The sequence below is a fragment of the Anser cygnoides genome, chromosome 2 (genome assembly GCF_040182565.1).
Source record: "Anser cygnoides isolate HZ-2024a breed goose chromosome 2, Taihu_goose_T2T_genome, whole genome shotgun sequence".
NCBI lineage: Eukaryota > Metazoa > Chordata > Aves > Anseriformes > Anatidae > Anser > Anser cygnoides.
This window is the reverse complement of record NC_089874.1, coordinates 126112343-126126925: the sequence shown is the minus strand read 5'-3', so window position 1 is coordinate 126126925 and position 14583 is coordinate 126112343.

Genomic DNA, 14583 nt, shown 5'->3' with positions numbered 1-14583 from the left:
GTTTACTTATTTACAGTTCTTCTGATTAGAAATTATTAAATAAGATATTATTTATTTTTAATTCAGGTCTATATTATAGTAGAGAGCTGCATTCACTATTTTTACTCTTCTAGAAAACAACATTTTATTTTCGTGTTTCTTTCTGGAAAGAGTTTTGCTTATTTTATTCCACATGTACACCTCATAAAGTGTTAAGGGTGTAGCTACATAAACAAACAACATACACAAGGAATGGTCCCTGCCCCAAAGAGTTTACATTTACGATAGAAACTTCAATTCTGAAGTACTGTTGTAGCACTCACGAAAAATAAAACAACACAATGCTGAGAATGCAGCCCTTAGCCACAGAGCGTGCTTCTGCTGTTTTCTGTATCCTGTGTTACAGAAGAGTCTTTCAGTGCATTTGCTAATCTGATGATTATTCCTGCTTTTATTTCCCCCATGGAGGACAAGGGGAAAAGATGTAGATGTATCATCTACAAAGATTATTTATTTATTTATTTATTTCACTGATAGTACAGTTTGGAAAATGCTGTTTGCAAAGTTATTTGCTCCTGTGTTGTGTTCATAAGCAGAATATCATTCATTTCTGCTTATCTGTTGGACTGGACAAATCAAGGTGACAATCCATGGTTAACTCTGTCAGGCCCTTTGTCCTGCTGCTTCTGTGAATCGAGATACAATGGAAACAAAGTGGAATATATAACCGTCCAGCTGCCTGGTTGTGACAGCGCGGCCCCGTACCGCCGTGCCCCAGCCCCTGCGTGTGCATCGATAGCCAGTCCACGCGATGACAATGCAAATCGTGTGGAAGCTCTTCTGCAAGATAAATAAATCGTGGCAAGAGGGGAAAAAAAATCAGACTCATCTTGAAAAATAGAAGCTCATTAAAGGCTCTGTCTTGGGTACAGTTGCTACATTCAGATGTAGGGCCCGTTTTTAACTGTGGTGTGCTTCTAGGGATGCAGGTAGGCTGGCACATTTAAATCCATCATATGGTGCCTGCTTACAGGGCTCCGCACTGATGTTACTTTTAAGGCAGTTTATATTTCATTTAAGCGTGCAATTAATCATCTTTACACTGTTGATGTGACTGGCATCAGCAGCGTTATTTAATTAAATTTGAAATTATTGTACAGTAAATACAGGCTTCCAACTAGCCAGTCCAAATTAAATGCTGAGGTCTATTTCTTACCCATGGTGTTTCCAATTTAAATGTTCATCCAAAAGGTTACACTTCACGGGTTGAAATCATTTTTATGTTCTAACTGTTGCTAAACCCAAAGATCAACTGTACGTGAGTCCTGTGCATCTATTAGCTGTAGGAATCTGTACACATTATCTGTATTTCTCATATTCCATTTTATATTAGCGATTTTATGACTGATGCTCCTTAAGCACCATTTTTCTCCCGATACTTTGTCTCTTCTGTCACGTAAGCACTGAGCTGCTCTTACAAAAAAAAAAAAAAAAAAAAAAAAAAAAAGGCCTTTCCTCCATTTTGTTTCAGCCTGGTAATCAAGCAATTAGCCACAAAATGGAGGTCCTCGGCTCCGCTTCCCATCTAGCATGTTACCTCGGGTGGGCCTCACCTGCGTGAAAGCAGCAGGCAGAGCACTTTGCCCATGCGGTCAGCCTCTGAAGAGCGTTCCTGCAATGACCCATAAGTGGCCACCACGCAGGGGGATGCGCAGAGGAGGGAGACCTTCCTGGTGTTATCACGGGAGGATTACACTCAGCACACACGCTACCTGCAAATGCTGCCCGTGCTACGTGAGAAAGCGGATGGCCGCGCTCCTTCCCTAGCTGCAGTCGGTTGCTAATTTTGTAATGACCTGGAAATGTGCGGCGAGCCCAACTTTAAACGGTGGGAACATCATTGCTTTTTACCTCATCTTTTCTTTCAGAAAGGGAAGGAGTAAAAACAAAACAAAACAAAAAAAGAAACCAAACTGAACCAAACCAAACCAACAACACCATTTGTTTTATGTTACAGCTTTCCACAGACAATTCACAACATGTCTAGCAAGGAATCAGACCAGAAATACCGTCTCACTCCTATCATATATATAATACAGCTTTTGAATACTGGAAAATCTGTCATCCGTTAAGTGCAGCTCAGGTCTTCAGTGTGAAAAGCACAAGCCTTTTTTTTTTTTTTTTTTTTAATGCAGTGCTGCCGTGTCTGCACTTTTTTGAAATTGCATATTTATCAGGCTATGAATTATTTATGAGTGGGGAAGGGAGGGGGAGGGCTAGAAAGGGAAAGAAGAGTGAGAAAACATATGCTTGGGCAGAGGAATACCTTAAATGAATCCACTACCATGTCTTTGGAAGGATTATTTGTAAATACTTTTTCCTCTTTTCTTTTTGTTTTTCTGTTTCTCCTGTGTTTCACATGGTCATCTGCTATTTCTATTATTTTGTTGGTTTTTTTTATCAGACTTCTGGGGAGCAAGAAGGGACTGGGGGTAGTGCTTGCTACGGGTTGGAAGATTTTGCCACGGAAATGAATCGAGCATTTCTTTGACTTCTTAAGTACAGGGTGTTTAATAAATATTAATCCTTCAACTGTCAGACTGAATTATTGTCAAAAAGAGGCTGACAGATTGAGGATTAATGACATGTTTCATAAATTAGAAATGAACTATCAGCAGAATGTCCAAAGTAGGGATCAAGAAAGGACCTGATCTGTACCTTAGACCAGTTGAACATCCCATCTATGTCAGACCATAGCCCAGACTTATGCAGAAGACAAAAACACAACCCTCTCTCCCTCCCACAAACACACTTTCTGCTCTTCATGCACCAGGATCTGACATCTAGAGCCTTTCTTCTTTAGGATCTGTGTGCACTGAAATAGCAAGGTTGTCTCACACACCAGATAATTTGATTAGACAGAGTCAGATTCATATTCTTTTTTTACAGTTTTGTTAGAGGAAAATTGGGGGAGGTGGAGTAACTTCTGTTCAAACATCTCAATGTTTTATTTTCCCACTATGAAAAATACGACATCACAGAAAGCTGAAGACATGGCATTATAATGATAAATTGGAAAAATGGTAGCTGCCTCTTCAAAAACACACAGAATTTCCAATATAAATTATGTATTAAAGGAAATATGTTGCATAAAACAAGTAGTGGTATTTTAATACAAGGTGACAGGATTTTTAGGAGAGGCTAATGTGTGTCAAAAAATATCGTGTATAGTCTTTAATCAAACTCATGATCCTCAGTTGAATGATTGCTTGTAAAGCTGATTTTACTGTATTTTCTAATTCATTAAAAGCAAATCTCTCCCTCCTCCCCCCCTTCCTTTTTTTTTTTTTTTTTTTTTCCTTTTGTGATTATTAGGGGAAAATTAAGTTTAATTTGTGCAAGACCAGATCTTTTTGGGGTGCCTGAATAAAACAGGCAGTCATCTGGGGTGCTATTCTTTCTCTCAGCACAGAGGTGCACAATATGAAACTGGGCTGCCAGAGTGTATAAAAATGTTTAGCTTAATCACTCCCTAATGACAGCGACTTATGTCCTTAGTGCAGTCGATTTGTTTCCTGGGTTTTAAAAGTAGATTATTTCCATGGTGCAGGCTTAGTGTAAGCTGTTGAGAAACCACAAGCACTGCACTTCAGCCTGAGTTTGGGACGTTCGCCAAGGGTAATCTGATTAAAAGGGCATTTTTTACAACATTGTGGTGCTTTGAAAATTCTGTGCAGCCAGATAGAGTAGGGCCAAAAAAAATTGCTTTTTCAAAGCTAACAGTTTTGCCTGAGCAGAATTAAAAGCGTGATAAGCAGCATCACTGGAATGATTCTCTTCGACAGTCTTGCAACTGGATAAACAAAGCATCCTTAGTAACACATCTGTTACAGACCCACAAGCAAATTCATGATCTATTTAATACAGGATTTTTGCTTGTTTGTTCTGCCTTTAATCACATTTGCGTGCTGCATAGGTGTGAGGTTCTGAGGCCTTGCTTTATCTATAAGAACAAAAATGTTTCCCTTCTATGGTAATTTTTCTCTCCTGTGACGTGACATTTATAAATGTTCTACTATGAAAGTGGTTATTTGTGATGTGCTCGAAGAACCAATGTTGGGTACCATATTCCTGAGAAGTTTAGCAGCTGTATGTTGTTAAAAGATAATTATCCTATCTAGAATCTTGGATTCCTTATAAGAGATAGAATGTAATACTAATTAAATATGTCATGTTTGCACACATCAGAATGTACTCAAAAGAACTGTTCTTGGATCATTTGCCTTGTTCAACTACTTTCATATTCTTCTGCAGTACCTAAGTAAAGAAGAAAAGATAATGGATTTCTCTCTCCTTCACAGCCCTGTGTTTCTCTGAAAGGCAAGTTCATTCTGGTCTCCACACATACTAATAGTACAGGACTGCTTACAGCAAGACATTTGTACACACAGTATACTTCAAAGTCACTGGGTTCAGTGAGACTCTGCAGCAGATCAGACTGGTAGTAGGTTCTACTATGACAGGCAAAATGAAATTTGTTTTCTACAAAACAGGCTATTTAAGTTTGCTTAATAAATATTGAATGATGAGGCATGGTTTCTTGTTTTCTACTACATCAATGGGTTCTCTCTGTAAGGGGAAAAATGCATAATGAATTAAACTGAATCAAATTTCCCAACTCTCTTCTCTCAATTGTAGCTGCTGACTTGTAAGCAAAGCAAGAGTTCAATGCACCATAATTTTTCCTGAAGAGGCCTCAGAGATAAAAATTATAAATGCAATTATATTTCCTTGAAAATGAATATTTTTATTTCATTTCTCCTAATCTACATTGGTCAGAACATCTGTATCTTCCTCTGTGCATGTGGAAAAGTACATCTTCCCTGTATCCAAGAGTATCTTGCCATTTTTCTACCTATCAACATTTTAAAACTGACAACCTTGACTACATCAGCCTTTCAGATATATCACTCACAGTATTGGTTGTAAGGTGGCAACTCTTTGCATTTACTCTAACTTTGTTTTACCTATGGATATATACACCCCACATTCACACATCCATGCATTCGTTACTATACATATGAACACGTTAGGCAATTATATAAAAGCCATTACTTCCAGGAGCAATTCTTATGCTATTGAACATTTCTTGCTGTGTACCTCACAAATGCATGTGTGTGTACGTTTGTGAGTTAAAAAAGCATGGGAGCTGACTTTCAATCCGGTACATGCAGAGCCACAAAGAAATGCAGCAGCAGCATTTCCAGCACGAGACTGCGTGTACTGGAGCCCCAGTGGGCCGAGCATCGCTTTGTCAGAGCAGCTCAGCACAGGAGTGTTTGATGCAGTGCTAAGTTCAGTTTAGAGTATTTACTGATACGTGTCTTGAGCAACTGTCAAAACTGCTTGGAGCTATGAGACTCAGGCTTTTCCAATCCCAGTGACCAGCCGGCCTCCCGAGGCACAAAACACTGCTTCAGGGTAGCTATATCCTACAAATTCACTTTGCGTGGCCATAAAAAAGGGCGGGGGTGGGGGAGTGGAGGAAAGCACTGGGAAATTTTACTGGGAGAAAGACTGAATGGAAGTGTCTTAGTGTCACACTTTATTTGCTGTGTTGTTACCACTGTTCCTCAGATATGGAAACAGAATGCAGGCAGAATTAATTGAGAAACATCTGTTTACTATCACTGTTTACACTGGGTAGGTCAGAGCAGCCCTGCTTTCTGGAATACCGAATGTTGTCAAGCATTTTTCTTTTTTTTTTTTTTTTTTTTTAATCTTCAAAATCAGTATATACCTCCATTTAGATCTGTAAAGACTGAATTTTGTGTCTCTTAACATGAGATATTCATGCTAGAAAGATGACCTGCTGTTCTCAGGGAGAGAAGGGGAAACCATTAGAAAAGAAGAAGATTTCTTGATAATCAAGGACACCTGTGATTCTGTGTTGCTTTCGAGAACACAAAGACCTATAGATCTGCTCTTTCTTCCAAAGTAAAATGTCTGTGATCCATAAGAAGCTCCAATCCTTCCTTTTTCTCACCCCAAAGAGAAAAAGGGGAAGAAAGGAAATTATGCGCCATTAGATCAGCAGCTCTGTTTCTTCTTTAAGAAGCTGAGGATGTTGCTATTTAACATAAAACCTTGTGACCTTACTACTGCGGCTGCTTTGAAACACCAACTATTTAATGATGCAAATTGCAAACAGAGGGAAAACATCAGAAGAACCTGTCTGGAAATTAGAGTGTTTGACTGAAAATTAGCTAGCTTAATCGAACTTTCAGCAAGTAGATTTTCTATTCAGAATCCTGGCTTAGAGCTTTTGTCCATCAGGGTTATTCTAAAAGTGTATGGGACCTTTGGGAGTGCAAGAATTAAGCCTCTGTGTAGCAACTGCAGTACTGTGCTTGTGTCTGATTTGCTTATATTTTAGACTAAAATCCTCTGACACGAGAATCTCATGTTATGCAGTAGTAAACCCTAGCTCAGATAGACTAACCAAATGCTTTGGGTTCAGGTCCCTGTTTCTTGTACCAACAAAATGATGTTCTGCCAGCATAACTAACAGCAGTACATGTGCAGGCAGGATCTTATCCAGTCATCCAAGCATGGAGGGGACCCTCCACAAACAGACGTCTTTCTTTCTGCAAGTAAGAAAGACCTCGGCTGCCTATGTCATAGCTCTCTATAGCATCAGGATTTGCATTGAGAGGCATTGTATGGGTAGAAGGAGTGAAGGAGTGGGAAAGCCAAGCAGATGTTGGTGGAAGCCAAGTGCCTTGGTCAGATTTTGCCCATCCTCGCAACTCAGTGGATGCATTTTGACCAGAGGATTCTCACTGTGTTTACTATTTCTGAGACCTCATTGCCAAGTCTTTCCAGAGAAGGAGTGGGTGTAGTCCAGCACCTTTTTCAAGAAACAGGAACCTAAAGCCACTTACCACTACTCTGTATCCTTCTGGCAAACACATATTTTTCTGAATGCATGCATACCGCTCATTTACCACTGGCACATGCTAAATTAGGAAACTAAAGATACAATGAGATAAAGAAGCCATGTCCTGACTCTGATTCAATCTAGAAGCTCTAAATGTGCCATGCACTCAAAAAAGACTGTGTTAAATACGTACTTCGGTAAGTCTACCTCTCACATCTACACTGGCTATAAATAGTTAACAGTAATTTATTTGGATGAGTTTGCATTCCTGCCTTGGCATTAAGAATTGGACACATCAGTATGCTGTCACTGGAAAATTTTTTTGCAAAGCTCAGAACTAAGGACTGGAAAAACACAGTTAACTAATAATGTGTAAGGAAAGATTCTTGCAGAAATTGCTCAAATCTTTCAAATGCGAATGCTTGAAATTAGGACTATAAATTATCTTAAAATATACAAACAAAAATGTCTGAGGAATCTCACTTTTGTTTTCTATCATACAAGTAGGATTTGTGGGCAGTCACAGTCTGAAAAAGTCGAGACGTTTTTGTTGTTGTTGTTGGATACACATATTTGGGATTTCTAACCTGGATTTCAGCACCTTGGTTTAGATATTCAGTTTAATGTCAAGCTCTCAATAAAGACAATAAGCCCTCTGTCTGAGTAAGGTTAGGTGGAAATCAGTGTTCTGGTATTTTGTCTTTGAAAACAAGTCATTTTAGAAGTGTAGAGAGATTTCCTAAGTCATATAAGAAATTGCTGCAAAATCAAGGACTAAAGTGTTTATTTTTGGAACTTGTTTAAATTGTGTAATGTTTATACCAAAAGTATTTTCATGAATATCTACATATTGCTAGGTCCAGAGATTTATACTGTTTTATCATGTAAGTGCCATTGATTTTCAGATAATACAGCAATATTTTATTCCTACTTTCATTTGATTCCGACACTATATTACCAACATGTAAGAACAGATATACCCATAGAGGCATTTATATTTATAATAACAGCTAGAGCCTTATTACTGAGGATTCATTATTAGAAAACATACTAGAGCTAACTTTATCTGTTCTGCACAGAGGAAGTAAAAGGAAAGAGTTGTATTATTATAATTCTACTGTTGTGGTGAACCTATCTTTCCATTGGCATAACAATTACAGATATTTTTCACATTTAATTTTTTAGCACGGAAGTTCCAGCATCTGTAAACTCCATGAAGGCTAAGGGTAAAAATGGGCATTCTTGAAAACATTTCCTATTTTTCCTAATTCTGGCAGTGCTGTAAAATCAGATGATTTATAGGCATCTCTCACAGTGTGCTAGTTTGTTACCACTTCTTCACCTGTTTTAGTCCAGGATAATGTAAATTTTACTTCCAGGAAATAGCAAATATTGCAAAGTGCGACGCTCAATTACAAGCTTCACTTGAAAGTGTGTTTCTACTTTCCTTCTTTTATACAAAAAAAAAAAAAACACAAAAACAAACCAAAAAACTTGTTATACTAATAAGGAATTTTTATAGGTATAGGTGTTGAAGACATTGTCTTTAGTGGATTAAAGCTATACAAGCTCCACAGAAATTAGCTCTCAATGATATATATATTTAAAAAAAAATTACAAAGCAATAAATTTCCATTTCAATACTCATACAAAATTGGCAGTTTATAAACACATCAGTCAAAAATAGATTTGATTTTCAATGAAAAATAGAGAAATACAGTGTTTTGCCTGGAAATGCTCAGAAAAACATTAAACAGTATGAAAATTAGAAGTGTATAGTTTTATAGGGGATAGTTAAAGCTGTGGTTAAAATATTTAATTTCTCTTAGCTTTTGTGATTGCTTTCATCTGCAGCTTTCTACATGCATGACTTAATTCTGACTACTATTGTTAGAATGAAACAATAGCCGATCTATAATTCCTGTATATAAAAGACATGCATCTAACCTGTCCATATGAAGCACTATGCAATTAGTCATTTGTAAACCAACAAGCAATATCTGTACTACACAGCTATCAAAAATCAGTTGAATATTTTTAAAATCATATAGCACAGATAAATGGTTGGGATAAAAAGTCCAGAAGGTTAAGAAATTGATTACCGTTTGGATCTAAATTTGAAAGAAAAGATGAAAATTTCTTTATGCTGTTTTATCTGCTATATGCCTTATTATGTTCTAACGTGTAATTCACACCACTACAGTGCAGGTGTTAATAGTCCCTGAGCCAATGGGGAGTGTTATGTGCTCTCCCTTAAGACAAGGAAAGGCTTGTGAAATGTTTGAAAAAAGACATGTTGTAATTGCTGAAATAAACGGTAAATTTTAGAGAAGAAAACAAAAACAATATAGAAACTGCTGGTCTCCTAGGTAAACTTAAGTATTGACAGGTCTGAATTAATAGAGACTGTTTTTCAAAAGGTTCAGCATCAGCTATATGCTGCATTTATTCATTCAGTTCCCACACTACTCTAAAGGGGATTGCCTGATTCCTTACATTGTGTGACAGAAAGAAACTTTGCTATAGAATAGAGAAATAATGTCTATTTTATTTCCCCAAATGGAATCAGATACCAAAATTCTATCATTTTAACATTTTAAGAGGATATATTCAGGGGACTATGTTGGACTTATTTCACAGGAAAAAATATGGAGTTCTTTATTTGCATCTTCATTGGGTAGATGCTTGTTCCTGTTAAAGATGGATTTTGAACCCCTAAGTATTCAACAGAGCACAGGTTAAAAAGTGCAAATGAGCCGACACTGCCAGTTACCTCACGAGGGAGTGCCTTGGATAAGCATGCCAAGCAGCTTGAAGACTACAGTAAGAATATATATTTTGTGTCAAAGTAGCACATCCTTTGCAGTGCCCTGAAATAATCCTACAAGGTATTCTCCTGCAGCAGAATTTAGCCTCTGGACACATAAGAGACAGCTGCCAAGACCTAACTGAATAGAGAAATGCTTTGCTATACCCACTCTTCAGCCCTTAAAATGTATTTTTATCAGAGAAACAATAGAATGTTATATGCCATGTATAACCTGTTACAATTTGATGAATGTCTTGAGCTCAAGATGACATTTATAAATTAAAGTGTCTTTGAAAGCCAAATACTGCATGCATGATCCCATACAAAAATTAAAAACCTGACTCTTCAAACATACAGCTACTGCAAACACAATTCATTGTCATTCAGGTACAATTCCAGAATTGTTACAGAAATTCATAAATTGTTTAATGGTTTTGATAACAGGACAAGTCTAGAGACTTCTCAGTTACAATATGTATAATTTTCAGCTTGTTTAAGCTGTCACAAGGTTTCTTGAAAGGGTATAGTGAGACATATTTTGATCTCTTTGCTTATCTTGTATGTTTGAACTAAGTGGATGATAGTTGCATCTTTACGCCAGTATGCAAAGTCAGCGACCACATTCTTAGTTTGTAGTTTTTTTTTTTAAACTGACACAGCTTCTTTCACTATTATGATTCATTTTTTCCTTGCTTATATCATTTACATCATAATATAACTGTGAATAGTCATGGACTTAGTACACAACAATTTTCAAAATTACATTCCATATACTGAAATATGAAAAAAAGATTTTTTCCAAATTCTTCATACATAATGGATTATATATTTCATTTTAATCAGACTAAATTATCACTGGAAAAAAAATAAGGTGCTTTTTTTCCTTTCTTTGAAAACACATTTTAAACAGATATTTGCCAGACCCCCTCACACCTTTAGAAAATGTCTGAAATTAGAGCTACAAAAATAGAGATACTTAGCAAAGCATACATCTCAGATGTCTATAGATTAGTTTTGTTTAACGTTGATGGTCTAGACAGATTTGTAAAGTTAAATGGAGGCAACATGAAACTTTGCAGTGAGACTTGTATATATTCCATATATCCTACCTAGGAGGTTCTAAATGACAGGGAAGGGTGGTTTAAACAAAATAGCCTAAGATTAAGGATTTTCAATTTAGTCATTATTCTTCATTTTTGTATCCCTCTGGACAGTTTTTTTTCCACCTTCAGACTGGTGAATTTTCCTACACACAGACATCATAAGTGGAACAGTTAATTTGTCTCCATGCAATTATCTTGTACAGTCAGTGGGACTGTTACCATGAGTCAGAGTTTGCAAGTTTTTTCTCATCATCTGTCTGGCAAGGAGTACCATGAGAAAGTCCACACAATTTCACAAGAAAGTCCAATTTCCCAAACCACGCATCTCAGTCTGATTCTGCTGACAAGTTTGTGCTTTTTGAGGTATTTAAATGTTGGAGGTTTGAATTTTACCAGATGAAGTCTGACCTTCTGGGGTTTGCCTTTTACCTGGCTCAAGTAGATGAAATGGTGACTTTCAAATTCCATGGAATATACTACATCTTCATCAACTTGTACCTTTGTCCTTTGTGCCAGACTGACCCAAAACATTAAAAATGCTATGTCTAGTCTCCAACATGTGAGCAGAATGAAGTTTAGTCTTGCCAATGCGCCGTTCCCAGGAATGGAGTAATGCAGCTGGCTCTGTGACTCTCATCACGGGAACAAAGTTTTGCTATATTTGTCACTGATGTTTCAGAACTGCTTTTACACGCGTGCGTGCGTGTACACACTTGTTGATTCTCCACTTCCTTGAACAAAAGGGGAGCTGTTGTCAACATTTTTTTCTTCTGTCTTGGTTGTATTTGTCGGGCAAAGATCATCATGCTCTGATTTAGTGTTTTCAAATAAGTGTGCCCTCTGGTGCAGCACTCTATTGAGAGACAACACAGCCCAGGCAGGAGAGTTCAGCATGGCCACTAATAAAACACAAGTGCTGCTTTGTCAGGCCACGAGTGATTACTTGAACAAGTGCCAACCAAGAAACCAAACATTAGAGCACAGCTCTTCAGACCCTCAAGACAAAGGGCCAATTGACTTTCCTCATTAGTTTTTGTGCCAAACATGTAAACACAGTTTCCTCTCTATCTTTGATGCTCAAAACATGCCAGCTTGTTAACATCTTGGGTGGTAGGGTGGTTTATGAGCCTGTAAAGACTATTATGTAGTGGTGGTTTTTGTCCTAATTGAAAAGATTGGCTTATCCTAAGGATGCCCCAAACTGGCATCTTTCTGAAGATTTACAAATTCTGTCTTTGCTCTAATAGACTGATGAAAGTGCCTGGGAGAAATTTAACATGCACAGGACCCTACTTTGTCTGTTTTTCATACACCCCCTGTTACAATTAGAGTAATGGTAAACATTAAAGGTTTGTTAAAATTAGGATTGGCATACAGCTCACTGAAAAGCAAAAACAAAACAAACAAAAACCCACAAGTGGTAAGAGCAGCTTTAACTACAAAAAGTGCCTGATAAAACTTATTTCTGCTGCACAGAAAACTCACTGAGATTTTTTGCTTGATTTTGCTTGATCTTTGTTTTCAACTGCTTTTATTTTGGAGACCTCTGACATTTTAACTTCCTTTGCATTTTACTGCAGTTTTTCTTGTTTCTAAATGCTGTGACTGTACAAGATAATGGAAATTGGAACAATTTCAGACAACCTGAAATGTTTCTGAAAGGTGCTGAATTTTAGTCAGTGCACAGGGAATATGTTTTCTCTCTTGTAAATCCCCTTCACATATGGTGTGACTGCTGACATGAAATTTTACCAAAGTAAAAAACTGAAGGTGTCTTAACATGGTGACTTTATGAATGACTTTGCAAGGTAGTCAGCTCCATGAACTGGCTTTTCTTTTTCTTTTTTTTTTTTTTTTTTCAAATGATGTCCATATCTTTTAGCTGAAAAGGTGAGTTAACTCTTTTTTCCATCCAAAAAAATATAAGTTTTTTAAAAATGAGGCAGATCATTAGGAAAAAAAAAAAAAACAAACAACAAAAAATATTTAACCAAAGTTTCCAACTAAAATTGAAAGAGCTTGATTTGTCAGCCGCTGAGTATATTGAAAATATAAATCACATAGCCACCCATTCATAGGTCTAACAACAGCTTCACTATTGTCAATGAAGAAACTGTGAAAAACAGACATGAGTAAATTATTTTGGATTTCCTTTCAAAGTACTAAATGATAAGAAAGGATTTGAAGAACAAAAAAGGTGTTTTGGTATTTTCTTTCACTGTCTCACACAGACAGTGACAGATAAATCCATCTTTAAAAATAAAGGATCTCATATGTGGAGCTATGTGCAGACAAAACAGTGAGCATATTGTGCGATCCCAGCTGCTGTTGGGCTCAATGACTCTGAATGAAAGAAATGGCTAGGTTTTTGGTGGAGCATTGGCAGCCAGCATAGGGGTATGAATGTGGCTCTGGTACCCCATTCTCCGTTGAAATCCTGAGTGATACTGAGAAGAATGAATATTAGCTGAACAAAACAAAACAAAAACCAAACCAAATGTATGAAATAAAAAAGCATCTAATCATGAAAATCCAAGCTCCTGGCAGTGCGTGGTTTTCCGTTCAGATGATCCTCTGTCCTTCCCCATCTGTACTTCGGGGTTGGCTGCTGGGGTTTTGGGGGTGCTGTCTGCAGCTTCAGGTTTCTGCTTGGGCTCTTAATGAGCTAGATCCCAGTCTGTGAGCTCTGTTTGTATGAGGTTTCCCTGCATCATCTTGAATTAACTCTAAGCCAGGGATAAAAGCAGAGGAGTGTTAATCATCCCCAAGTGGACAATCTGCAGACAAGCAAATGGTTTCCACCTAGAGCAAGGTGATTTTCCAAGGCAGGACTGCACTGGAATGATAAGGAAGCAAGCAAACTCTCAGCTACAGATTTGAGCCACCCGTGGGGGCTGGTGGTGGGAAATTTGTGACAGATTAAGTTTCAGATGTTTTCAAAGAGCGGTACCTCTGTTCGTCTTGAGGGAAATTGAAGCAGAGATCAGCCTGCCTTCTTGAAAACAAAACCACCTTTGGTATGCCACAAGGGAAGAATAAGCAAAGCTGAGGGGAGTTTGGTCTAGGAAAGGTATTAAAAATACTGCAAAATTGTGGTTTTTGTCCCCAGGTGCAATGTCAGGTGCCCCCAAAGAGTCTGAATGCAGTCCCACAAGGCCCTCCTGTCCCTGGTGTGGGGAAAGGGCAGTGCTGAACCATAAGAAGGTCTATGGGGCCAGTATTCATCCAGGAGGGACTGTGAAACCGGAATTTCATTTCCCAAGATATTTTTACCAAACTGCCTCCTCACACAAAATTGCACTGAGATACTCCAGCCCAGGGCAGTGTCTTGACTCTTCTGAGGCTCTTAAGAATTAAATTGCTCTAAGAACAGCTGCAAGTGGGACCAAACGCTGTGGTCTTCTGAGCATCCAAAATGCGAGATCTCAGTCATTTCTATGAGAACTGGATGGCACATTGTAGATATCATCCACAGGAGACCATGTGCAGCTGCGTGAGTGGACAGCCAACTTCATTCCTGACTACCTCCACTTGCTCACCACAGTTTCTGACAGCTGCTTAATGTGGCTGCTTTCCATACCTTCTTCCCATAATGTGAGGTTGAGATGAGAACATCTCACGTGGTGACCCACAGTGCTTGGTACAACCGCAGTGTTCCCACTGGTGCCAATCACTTCATAAGTTTTGCTGTAAACTGGAAATCTGGTGAGCAGTGATTTTGTATTTTCTCTCAGGTCATCATGAAGGTTACC